Source organism: Chrysochloris asiatica, unplaced genomic scaffold (assembly GCF_000296735.1).
Source record: "Chrysochloris asiatica unplaced genomic scaffold, ChrAsi1.0 scaffold00201, whole genome shotgun sequence".
Classification (NCBI taxonomy): Eukaryota; Metazoa; Chordata; class Mammalia; order Afrosoricida; family Chrysochloridae; genus Chrysochloris; species Chrysochloris asiatica.
Genome location: NW_006408719.1, coordinates 4,717,231 through 4,730,901, shown reverse-complemented (window position 1 = coordinate 4,730,901; position 13,671 = coordinate 4,717,231). Strand labels below are relative to the sequence as shown.

General features: G+C 39.0%; 1 pseudogene; it reads left to right on the top strand.

Annotated features, from left to right (window-relative positions):
• Positions 1 to 13,424, top strand: part of LOC102828216 — a 35,413-nt pseudogene extending 21,989 nt beyond the window's left edge.
• Positions 13,425 to 13,671: the final 247 nt, after the last annotated feature.

Genomic DNA, 13,671 nt, shown 5'->3' with positions numbered 1-13,671 from the left:
CTGAAACTGACACAGTTGCTCTCGAACATATTAAGAGAACTTGTAAAGCAAATATGCCTAATGTAATATTTCTGGGTTCTCAATTCTGCTTCATCTATCTATGTATCTTTCACTGTAAGAGTACCAGGCAGTTTTGATCACTGTGGCTGGTTAGTAAATCTTGAGATCAGGGAGTTAGTGGCCTCCAACTTTGTTTTTCTTAAAAAGTGCTTTGCTTATCCGAATTCTCTTTCCTTTCCATATACATTTTGTGATCATTTTTCAATCTCTTTATAGAATGATGCTGTCATCTGGATTGGGATTGTGCTATATTCATAAATTGCTTCGGGCAATATTAATATTTTTATAATGTTAAGTCTTCCTATGCATGAGAATGATATTTTCTTCTATTTTTGTAAATATATTTTGGTTTCTTGCAGTAGTGTTTTTTTTTTTTTTTTAATTAAATGTTTTTATTTTGCATTGAGTGAAAGTTTACAGGGCACATCATCAGCTTCACATTCAACCATTCATATAGCTTGTTTCATTACATTGATTATTATCCCCACCATATATCATCAATTTACAGAGTTTCTCTCTATCCTCTTTAGCTTTTTTTTTGGAACTTGCAGTAGTGTTTTGTCGTTTGCTTTGTGTAGGTGTTTTGCATCTCTAGTTAGATTTATCACTAAGCATTTCAGCCTTTGGGTGGCTATTGTAAATGGTATTGTTTTCTAATTTCCTTTGCAGAGATGTCATTATTAGTAAAGAGTAATCCAACTGAGTTTTATATAATGATCTTGTACCCTGCCACTTCACTGATCTTTCAATGAGCTTCAATAATTTTCTTTCTGAGTCTTTGGTGTTTTCTACATATAGGTTCATATCATCTGCAAATAGGTATAGCTTTACATCGTCTTTGCCAGTTTGAATGCCTTCAGTTTCCTCTTCTTGCCTTATAGCTCTAAGTCTTCCAACACAATATTGAATAGTAGTGGTGATAAAGGTCAGCCTTTCTTAGTTCATGTTTGCAGAGGAAATGCTTTCAGTTTCTCTCCATTGAGAATAATTCTGCCTATTGGATTTATATTTATGCTCTTACTTATGTTCAGGAATTTCACTTCAACTCCTAATTTATTGAGTGTTTTTATGAAGAATGGATGTTGGATTTTGTAAAATGCCTTTTCTGAATCAATCAATATGGTATTTTTCCTCTCTTAATTATATGGTGGATTGCATTCATTATTTTTCTTATATTGTACCATCCTTGTATCCCTGATATGAATCCCACTTGGTCATGATGTGTTATTATTATTTTTTTGATATGCTTTTGAATTATATTTCTCAGAATAAAGTTGACAATGATTACATCTATGTTGATGAGTGATATTGGTCTATAAATTTATTTTTTAGTGATGTCCTTGCCTTGTTTTGGTAAGAGCGCTATGGTGACTTCATAATATGCCTGCAGGACTTTTACAACAATTTCTATGTTCTGGAATAATTTGAATAAAATTGGTGTTATCTCTCCTCTGAATGTTGAGTAAAATATACTAGTAAAGCCTTTAGGCTTGCACTTTTTTTGTTGTGTGTTTTGTTTTTGTTTTTGCTTTTTTGTGGTTTTATTATTTCATTTTCAAAAGTCATTTTCAGAAGACAGCCTTTCTGTGAATGTTAATACAAAGTTTACAAAATGTGCTAGTTTACGAACTTCACTTTTGTCATACATTTGCAACCTCTTTAATATCTCAAGACAAGGTTGTGTAAAATTTGGACTCATGTGTCCAATATATACACACAACATATACAGCAAAATTAAATGAAAAGCATATAACATACAGGAAATTGGATAATCTGAAAATTTCTAGAATATACTATCAAAACAATTTTTGTACTTTCTACCCTCCCATCTCTCTTAATTCAGAACAAGCAACAAACAAGTACAGTGTTGACAGTTTTGTTTTACAATTCCATTTCCAAACATAAAAATTTCCATCAATTTTAAAAAGCTATTTACAAAGGGTCACCCTACATATCTAAACATGTAGATAGACTACATATTGCAAATAAGAACTTATTTGTACACTAGATACATAGTTCTGTTTAATAAAATTGCACGCAAATAGCAATGGCTACAATCTGAGGTATCGGCTAAATATGATCAGTTTGGTTTTTCCCATTCCTCACTTATTTCTCTTTACTATCAATCCAGTAAACAAGTTTACTTGTTTAATTGATTTACTGGTAATTGAACAAATTTATATGCAAGTAATTTACAGAAGAAAAGCTTTCCTATGATTTTTCTAAGTGCCAATTTTTCTAAGTCTACACTGTCATACACTGGCAATTGCTTTAATGTCTAGAGACTAGATGGTGCAAAATTAGGATTAATTTATTCATTATATACACTGTACACAACAAAACAAAATTCATATGTCCCACAGAAAACTGGCTTTTTCTGAGACTGTCCAAGTACGAACACACTGTCATATTTATTTTTTGTAGCTCCTTCTCTCCCACCTCTTCGAAGCCATTGAACAGGTAGCATGCTGGTCAGAGCTGGTTTAACAATCCAATTCCCCAAAGACAATATTTTCTATGAACTTTATCAAACAGATATGTCTAAAGTGATGTGGTACTGTGAGTTAATGCACAGACTGTAAAGCTGTTTGAACTGCAAGTAGGCAGTTCGAGCTCACCATCTGCTCCTTGGAAACTCTATACAGGGTTGCTATGGGTGAGAACTGACTCAACAGTACTTAACAAAAACAACAAAGTGACATTTTACTACTTCTACTTTTAACATACATCAGGCACTTCTAAACATCAATATAGATAGATGTTTCAAATAAGGACTTAGTTCATCCACTATATACATAGCATATTATTCATAGCTTAAATAAATTGTACACAAGTAACAACAGTTTTAATCTGAAAATGCCTTCTAAATATGAACATACTGGCCTACAGAATCTCCCTTTCTTTACCCCCTTCACGAATCCAGGAGCCTATTAGGTTCACATTTTCTGAAGACAATCTTTCCTATGAATTATAACACAAAATTACAAAATGTATTAGTTTACTAACTCTGCTTTGTTATACACTGGCAACCTCTTTAATTCTAGAAAGACTAGATGTAAAATTGTGATTTATTTGTATTTTATGCACACTATATAAACAGAAAAGTAAAACAATGCACAAACATAAAGACAATGGTAAATCATGCCTCAAACTAGCATCGAGCCTTTTGCAGTCCCTTATCCCCCCTCCTCCCTAGAACCAGTGCACAAACACAAAGTGTACTTCCCAAAGAAGTGGTTTAGCCATTCAAAACAATCCAAGAGTTCCAACAAAAATCCAATTATTTCATACGAATTTTAACAAAACAGAGATGTACGAAAGGTATTATTTTACTACTTTGACTTTTAATATATAACAGACACTTAAGAACATTCCAAAAGACTAGATTATTTCAAAATATACTTATTATTGCCAACTATATATACAACGGAGTCCTGGTGTGGTGCTATGGGTTAATGCTCCAGACTGCAAAGCCGGTAGTTCAAACTCACCAGCTGCTCCTTGGAAATCCTATATAGGTTTGCTTTGGGTCAGAGTTGACTCGATGGAACTTAACAACAACAATACATACAAAGGTGGAATAAAATGTACACACAGAACCATGGTTATAATATGAAAATATCTTCTAAATAGTCTAGCACAGAAATTTCTTCCTGTGAGAAAAAGGAGCACAAATGTTTACCCTTCAAAGAGTACAAAATAAAGTTGGAGCCAAAATAGAATAAGCTTGGTTCTAACCCATTTGAGACCATTAAAGGAAACTGTCCTGTTTTTATATTCATGCTGTGAACTAACCAAAACCAGTTTGTGGCATGATATTGCTGCCTCCTTGAACGAAGACATTCCAAACTTCTTCAAGTCCTAACCCCTTCCCTCCAAGCCCAGTTCAAATTAACCAATAGGGTGAAGACAAGACTATGTAGTAGAATCTCTAACCAATAGGGTGACACATAGTCTTATGTCAGAGATAAAACCTGAGAGGACTGCAAACCCAGTGTGCTTGCTGGCTTGTTCCTGTGCCGCTATGCACTCTTGTGCAGAAGTGAAAATTTACCTTGCCAAGATACTTTTGTTTTTAATGTGTGTGTTTGCAACATCAGGGCTTATTTTGAACAAATGGGTGCTCATATGGGATTCCCATTTATCTTGGGAAAGAGCTTTAACCCTCTCTCTTGAGGAAGATGCATCCTGTCGCCTTGTTGTGGCAGCCTTTGGGGTTGAGGTAACTGAAGCTTCCCAAAGTGGTGTTTTAATCCAGACTCTTGGCAATGTGGGTAAAAAGGCCTAAGCGAACACCACAGTGACCAGGTAACTCCATGCACGGACCAAGGTAAGGAAAGTCGTGGGGGTGACAAAGTTTTCCTTGGTGGTCAGGACATCCTTGAGGTCCTCTGTCATGTATGAGACATGCTCTAGGGATGAAGTGAAAATGGAGTCATGATCCATGGTTCCGTGGCAACCTCATACAAATTAAGGTGGTATCAAGTTGGTCCCAGAACTACATCCGAGTTGAGGATTTATACAGCCATGTCAATTGTTAAGAGGTGTCTAACGTTCCCATTATAGAAACAACTGGAGATGACCAAAGCAAAATTAAAGAGTGTAAGAAACCTCCAGAAGGGGAATTGAATTTCTAAATGTGTAAGAAACTTCTAGAAGGGGGAGACGAACCTCTTCTATAAGTGTAAGAAACTTCCAGAAAGGGGGGTAGAACCTCTAAGGGAACAAAATGAGGTAGCCAGATTGGGAAACAACACAAGTAAGAAGGTACCTCAAGGAAGTGAGCAAGATGATAAAACTCCCTCTGATAGTCTGCTAGGGCAAATGTTAAAATATTGGAATGACAGCTCCTGAACAAAAAGGAGAAGGAAATAACGGGTGATAAAATATTTTTTTATTTGAACACAGGGGCCAATTCTTAAGCTGTCTGTTTTTTGGCCCAAGGTTTGTTCAAATGAAGACTGGATATGTCAGATTCTAATTGAGTAGGTGAATAGCAAGAACCCAATCACCCAAGAAGAAATAGATTATGCCTTATGCTGGAGACAGAGTCCTGTTGTCCTCTTTTCACTTAGAACAAAAGATGACAAGGTGAAAGAGAAAAAATCTTCTGCCCCTTGGGACCTCTTTTCTTCCCTACCCCCACCTTAAAATCTCACCTTTCTTCCCACACACCAGACTTCCCACCCAAGCCCATCTCCCCCAAGCCTGCTAACCCTACAGATTTCAGTTGTCTTGTGCCAGTGTTACACCCCACACTGAAAAAAAACTTAGAAAATAAATCACACAGTGCCAGAAAGATTTACATAACCTTCCCTTTCCCCATTCCCCCAAGAGTCAGCTGGAAACCCTTATTCCTCTTAGGGAAGTCCCCTTAGGAGGAGGAGAAATTGGGTTTGTCAATGCACTCTAACTAATTCATAGGTCCAGAATAAAAAAAACCCAAAAACTAAAACCACTCTTTAATGACCCTTATGTAGTAGCTGACCAGATGAACCAATTCCTAGGACCCAACTATACACCTGGGCAGAAGTTATGTCAGTATTGGGAATCGTATTCTCAGGAATAGAAGAAAAATGTGGCATCAGGGTTGGAGGAAGACTCATTAACAACCTGCAATATGCAGATGATACAACCTTGCTTGCTAAAAGTGAAGAGGACTTAAAATACTGATGAAGATCAAAGACCACAGCCCTTGGTATGGATTGCATCTCAACCTCAATGTAAAGAAAACAAAAATCCTCACCAATGGACCAATAAACAAAATTCTTATCAATGAAAAAAAGATTAAAGTTGTCAAGGACTTCATTCTTCTTGGATCAACTATTAACACTCATGGAAGCAGTAGTCAAGAAATCAAACGATGTACTGCATTAGGCAAATCTGTTGAACAAGACCTTGTTTTTTAATGTTTTATTGTGAATTATATGATAGTTTGCATGGGAGAACAATAGTTTTACATTCATTAATCGTATTAGTCCATTGCCATGGTTACTATCCCCTCCAAGTATCATCAACCAACCAAAGGGTATACCCTGCAAGCCTGCCCCCTACACTACCCCCTCCCCCCCAGTCTTCAGCACACAGTCACTCTCCTTCTCTGGATCTAAAGTCCCCAGCTGCTCCATCGCTCCACATCATCATCTCTGCCTCCATCTCAGGCATCACTGCCTCTCTGGGTAGGATCCTGCTCTAGGCTGTTCTCCGTTGATGGTCCTAGGGACCTTCACTCCTAGACTGGAAAGTTAACCACTCCCTTCCTTGCTATAAAATGTCTACCTTTACATTTCCAACCCTCACAATCCGTCCTGATAACAATTATTCACTATTGTATCACAAGAGACCCATCTGCATTTCATCAGCTCCGCCTAGACAGATTGGATACTACTTACTGGAGATTCTGCCTTCCTCCATGCCCTCTGGCTCTAGGTTCCCTCTTGAAAGCTTGTAAGCCAGTCACTTCTTGCCTTTGTAGCCACCCCACCCCCCACCCCCCATTTTGAGTAGCCAATGTCCAAATTGCCCATATCTGTCTACTCTGTGTGTGGAATGATTCTTGCTGTAAGGATGTATTCCCTCTTTTGAGTTACTGAATCCATAGATGTAGGTCAAGTTCATCGAATTGTATCAGAGTACTCTTTTTTCCTCTTCTTTCTTCTTCTGGTTGAGCTCTGATCAAACAAGACCTTTTTAAAGTGTTGAGCAAAGAGGTCAGCTTGAGGATTAAAGTGGGCCTGACCCAAGCCATGTTTTTTTCAATAACCTCATATACATGTGAAAGCTGGACAGTGAAGGAAGAAGATTGTAGAGGAATTGATGTTTTGAGTTTTGGTGTTGGAGGAGAATATTGAAAGTGCCGTGGGTTGCCAAAAGAACAAATGTATCTGTGTTGGAATAAGTGCGGCCAGAGTGCTCCTTGGAAGCCAGGATGGCTAAACTTTGTCTCTCCTACTTTGGACATATTGTCAGGAGGGACCAGTCTCTGGAGAAGGATAACATGTTTGGTAAGGTGGAGGGTCAGAGAAAAAGAGTAAGATCCCCAACGAGATGGATTGGCAAAGTGGCAGCATCAATGGGCTCAAGTGTGGCAACAATTGTGAGATTGGCCCAGGACCAGGCAGTGTTTTGTTCCGTTGTGCATATGGTCACTATGAGTTGGTACCAACTCAATGGCACCTAACAACAACAATTCTCAGGAGATGAAAGGGCCATGATTCACAGGGTCAGCAATTGTTACATGGGAACATCAACATCCTACTGGTCCAGGTGTCTTGGAGACTGATATTAAGTTCTCTAACCAAGACCCCAATGAGACAATAATGTTGCAGCACATCAAGACAACACGAGAGACCTCAGGGAGATGATAATTAAAGGAATCTGAGAACTGGCTCCCTTTACCCAAAGTGATTCTAAGGTGTTTAATGTGCAGCAGGGAAAAGAAGAAGTACCTGCAGAGTTCTTAGGTAGACTTAAAGGACAAATGAGAATATATGATGCATTAGACATAGAAAATCCTTTGCAACAGGGAATGCTAAAGCGGCATTTTGTCACTAACTGTTGACCTGACATTGGCAAAATGTTGCAAAAGTTAGAAAACTGGAAAGACAGGTCTATGGAAGAACTGTTAAGGGATGCTCAAAAGGTTTACGTGAGGTGAGATGAGAAAAACAAAAACAGGATTCAGGGAAACCTGAAAATAGTAAGGGGAGAAAACAAATGCTTTAAATGTGGAAAAGTAGGACACTTTAAGAAAGAGTGTCCAGAATGAGAAAAAGAAAAGAAGATAATCTCCCTTATGACCTTTGATGAAGAACAGATGTTCAGGGGCTCTTTTATATTGAAGGATCCCACTGGAAGCTCCTAGTGAATTTAGAAGTGGGGCCACATAAGGGAATTATGACCTTTTTAATTGACTCAGGGGCCTCCTGATCTTCCCTTCACAGTCTGTCCTCTTGTCTCCTCTACGCCCCTGAGGGACTCCCAAATTTGGGGATGAAAGGGGTAGGACTAGGAGCTAAACTTTTTGAAGTAACTACTGTTCAATTCCAAAATGGAACTACTACCATTACACTCCTGTTAATTCCAGAAGCAGGAACAAATTTATTTGGAAGGGATCTAATGACTAAGCTAGGTCTAGAGTTATATGTAAACTAAGAGAAAATCCATATATCCTTAAACCTACTAACCCCATGGTTAGAAAACCAAATTTAGACCACCGTTTGGACCAAAGAAGGAAAAAAAGGGAGGATTACAGATTCCTCCCATCCATATTGAATTGAAGAATCCTGGAGAAATAATCAAAAGAAAACAATACCCTATTCTCCTTGAAGGAAGGATAGGATTGCAGTCCATAATTTAGAGATTATAATGCAGTAGACTATTTGAGCCCTGCATGTCTCCATATAACACCCCAATTCTGCCCGTAAAGTAGATGGAGAGATCCTACTGCCTGGTTCAAGACCTCTGGGCTATAAATCAGATAGTCCAGAATAAACATCTGGTGGTCCCCAATCCATGTACCCTGCTTAGTAGGATCCCTTACAACCACCAGTGTTTCAGTGTGGTTGATCTGTTGATCTTACAGATTCTTTCTGGGCATTTCCTTTAGCTCAAGACAGGAGGAATTTGCTTGCCTTTGAATGGGAAGATCCTCATTCAGACAGTAAACAACCTAGCAGGTGAAACAGCTAAAAAAGCTGCCTTTATCCCCAAAGGTACCTATCCTCTACCTGACACCATGTCTCCCTGCCCCTGCTGCAACCCCGATTTTCACCCCAACAAAAAAGGAACAATTAAGAAAGATAGGGGCAAAACAAAACTCAGAAGGAAAATAGCTACTGCTGATAATAGGGAGATGTTGTCAAAGCCACTCTTGGTTCAATTACATCATTGAAGCCACTGGGGTCCCTAAGCAATGTGTGATACAGACCTTCGAGTCTATGGTTGTATAGATATGTATACCTTAGCTAAACAACTTTCCAAAAGGTGCATTATATGCTGAAAACAAACAGGCTTTAAGACAAACCTCCCCCCCACCACCACCCGAGGGAGAAATCCTGGGCTATGACCCTTTCAGTGCATCCAAATTGATTACATAAAAAATGCCCAAAATAGGTCACTTTAAGTATCTTCTTATAATTGTTAACCATCTCACTCATTGGGTATCAGCTGTCCCTGTACACAGAGCAACTGACGATATGTGGTTAAAGTACTTATAGAAATCATTGTTCCCAGGTTCAGTTTAATTGAAAACATTGACTCAGATAATGGGAGTCCTTTACCACTAATATTATTAAGGGATTTGTACAGGTCTTAAGAATCAAATGGTAAAACCACACCACCTGATACCCTCCTTCCTCAAGTAGAGTAGAAAAAATGAATCAAACCCCAAAGAATCACCTGACCAAGTAAACCTTAGAAACCAGATTACCTTGAACTAAATATCTGAATGATGCAGAAAGCATCAAGATAAGATGGAAGGAATGCACAGAGTCACTGTACCAAAAGGAAATGGTTAATATTCAACCATTTCAAGAGGTAGCATATGATCAAGAGCCAGTGATACTCAGGGAGGAAGTCCAAGGTGTATTGAAGGAATTGGCGAAGGACAAGGCACCAGGAATTCATGGAATAAAAATAGAAAACTTTCAAGAAAGTGAGGCAGCACAGGAGGCACTCACTCATCTCTGCCAAGAAATTTGGAAGAAAACTATCTGGCCAACTGATTGGAAAAGATCCATATTTGTGCCCATTCCTAAGAGAGGTGACCCAGTGGAATGCAGATATCATCGGACAATCTCTTTGATATCTCAAGTGAGTAAAGTTTTTCTAAAGGTAATACAGAAATGGCTACAAGCATACATTGACAGAGAACTTCCAGAGGTTCAAGCTGGATTCAGAAGAGGCCATGGAACAAGAGATATCATTGCTGATGTCCTATGGATCTTGGCTGAAAGCAGAGAATATCAGAAGTTTACCTGTGCTTTGTTGACTATGCAAAGGCTTTCGATTATGTGGATAACAACAAGCTATGGACAACATTGCAAAGTATGAGTATTCCAAAACACTTAATTGTACTCATGAGGAATCTATACCTGGACCAAGAAGCAGTTGTTTGAACAGAGCATGGGAAAACTGAATGTTTTAAAATTAAGAAAGGTGTGAGACAAGGTGCATTCTTTCACCATACTTATTCAACCTGTATGCTAAGCAAATAATACAAGAAACTGGGTTCTATGAAGAAAAACGTGGCATCAGGATTGGAGGAAGACTCATTAACAATATGCAATATGCAGATGATACAACCTTGCTTGCTGAAAGTGAAGAGGACTTAAAACATTTACTGATGAAGATCAAAGAACACAGCCTTTGATATGGAATACATCTCAATGCTAAGAAAAAAAAAATCCTCACCACTGGACCGATAACCAACATTCTTATCAATGGAGAAAGATTGAAGTTGTCAAGGACTCCATTCTTCTTGGATCAACTATTAACACTCACAGAAGCAGCAGTCAAGAGATCAGACGGCGTATTGCATTAGGCAAATCTGCTGCACTGGAATTTTCTAAAGTGTTGAAGAGCAAAGATGTCAGCTTGAGGACTAAGGTGTGCCTGACCCAAGCCATGATGTTTTCAATAACCTAATATGGATGTGAAAGCTGGACAGTGAATAAGGAAGACCATAGAAGAATTGATGCCTTTGAATTTATGGTGTTGGAGGAGAATACTAAAAGTGCCATGGGCTACCAAAAGAACCAATAGATCTGTTTTGGAAGAAGTGCAGCCAGAGTGCTCCTTGGAGGCCAAGATGGCCAAACTTCGTCTCTCATACTTTGGGCATATTGTCAGGAGCGAACAGTCTCTGGAAAAGGATATCATGTTTTGTAAGATGGAGGACCAGAGAAAAAGAGGAAGACCTCCAATGAGATGGATTGGCCAGGTAGCAGCATCGATGGACTCAAGTGTGGCAACAGTAATTAGGTTGGCCCAGGATTGGACATTGTTTCGTTCTGTTGTGCATGAGTTGGTGCTGACTTGATGGCACCTAACAACAACAACAATATATTCCTACAGCACTTTTAAGGATCCGAACTGCTCTTCGGAAAGACACTGGCCTATCCTCATATGAGATGCTTTACAGGTTACCCTACCTGAGTTCAACATCTGACATTCCTACCTTTGAAACAAAGGATCAATTTCTCAAGAACTATGTCCTTGGTTTGTCCTCTACTCAATTTTCTCTTAAGAAAAGAGGCCTCCTAGCACAGACACTACACCTCAAGTTTCCAGTACACTGACACCAGCCTTGCAACTAGGTACTGATCTAGAGTTGTAAAGAAGAAAACTTGAGCCAAACGAGGAAAGACATTTTCTGGTGCTTTTAACCACAGAAACTGTGGTTCATACAGGCTAAAATGGCTTGACTCATCACATGTGGACAAAGAAAGCCCTCCTACATACTCAAGAAAAAAGGAACGTGATTCCAGGACATACTTCTACCAAAATGTCTTTCAAAAGGAATTAACCATCTTTTTCTTTCTCCTTTTCCCCCTTATTGAAGGACATTTTATAATTAACATAACTCAGGACAACTCTCCCCTAACTCCTCAGTTTGATGTTTGTTCCATCATCCCATGTGGACAAGATGAGTCTTTGAGACAGTTGTCCAATGTTGATAAATATCTCTGCCCCTTTGGAACCTCAGGGGGTAAATATAAATACGGTGCCTTGAGGGGCCCCTGTAATGACTGGGAGGATGTGCGGTGGATTACCCAGTACCAAGATTGGACTGTCTCCATGAAATTCATAACTGCAAGCTGGTGACCCTTAAAAGACAAAATCCACTTATCTAAGGTGTCCCTCAAAACTGACTGTCAAAACTGAGACTGTAACCCTGTACTTATCTCAATCAATGTTCCAACCATCTGTGATATGGAGCCAATAGTGGCATCCCGATTCTATGGAATGGGTGCCAACATCTCCAGATGAGATGCTGTAGGGCGTTTTGCACTCAGATTTGTCTGTCACCCAACCGCAAGGCCCATCTAGGAATCCCAGACACAAAGTACCCAAAATGATGCAGTTCTGGTATCCCCCTAAGTCCTAGAAACAACCCTTCCAAAGTAATGATTGTTAAAGTTAAAGAGCTAATACAAACTATTGCTATAGAAACAGGATATGAAGATGCAAATGGATTAAATATTCTGTTTGCACACTAAATTAGCAACTGTTGTGCCTGTGCAACAGGAAGCCTGGAAGCCCAAGAGGTCCCCTTCCTACTCAGATGGTCCTCATACCCTCAGAGCATGCACTGTATGGTTGCTGTCTTCCAGGACCGCATAATCTGGGGCAATGAACTCTGTAACTCGTTGTTTCTACTGTTCCCTAATGTCAGGGATCTTATGGGTCAGCCTCTTAGGACCATTAGGCCTCCAGCATCGAATGTCAATTTCATTTCGTGTCTTTCCAGACATGGGGTGGGAGGGGCGGTGTCATTCATTACATTAATTAGAAACCTGATAGGATGCAGCGAGCGCAAACTCTTTGGAGAGCTTCAGAATCAGTCAGCCCTAGCTACTCCATAAGGAGATGTCTGTTGGTACTGCAGGAAACAAGTATTCAGGGCTCTGTTGGCAAATTGGAGTGGCACTTGTGTTTTTGTGCAATTGTCCATCCCTTTCACGCTGGCATCCCATCAACTGTCAACCACAGAAGAAAGGCATAGGTCTATGAGAAATATAATCATTCCCCACACCTCTTTTGATCCCTTTGTTTACATAGATAGTTTTGGAGTTCCCCGAGGGGTACCAAATGAATGCAGAGCAAGAAACCAAATAGCAGCAGGATTTGAATCAGTATTGTTTTGGTGGTCCACTATTAATAAAAATGTAGACTGGATTAAATATATATATATTATAATCAACAAAGATTTGTTAATTACACTCAGGATGCCATAAAGGGGATAGCTGACCAACTGCAGCCCAGTAGTAAAATAACCTAGGAAAATAGGTTAGTTTTAGACATGATATTGGCAAAAAGGGTGGTATGTTTGTTAGATTGGAACCCAGTGCTGTATCTTTATCCCCAATAACACTGCCCCTGATGGGACTATCGCTACGGCTTTACAGGGATTAACCACTCTAGCAAATGAATTAGCCAAAAACTCAGGCATAGATGATCTACTCTCTAACCCCATAGAACAGTGGTTTGGAACATGAAAATGGGTAACGACTTCAGTCCTCACATCACTAATTACTATATTTGGAGTTCTCATACTCGTGGATTGCTGTGTCATACCTTGTGTAAGGGATCTAAACCAGAGACTTATAGAAACAACTATAACCAAGCAATCTCCTTTTTAATCTAATAGTATTTTTATACTAGATACCAAAGTATATCAGAGTCAGTTCCTCCTCACAACTGGATAAATGTGAATGTGTGTTGCTTATGATGTGGCTTCTAGAGGTAACCTAACAATTCCATTTAAAACCATTTCCAGAATATATATGTATATATATATATAAACAAATGGACATTTCCAAGACATGTAAGCTATAGGGTCTACACATAGCAAACGTTTTATTTTAAAAAGTTGAGAAGGGGGAGTTG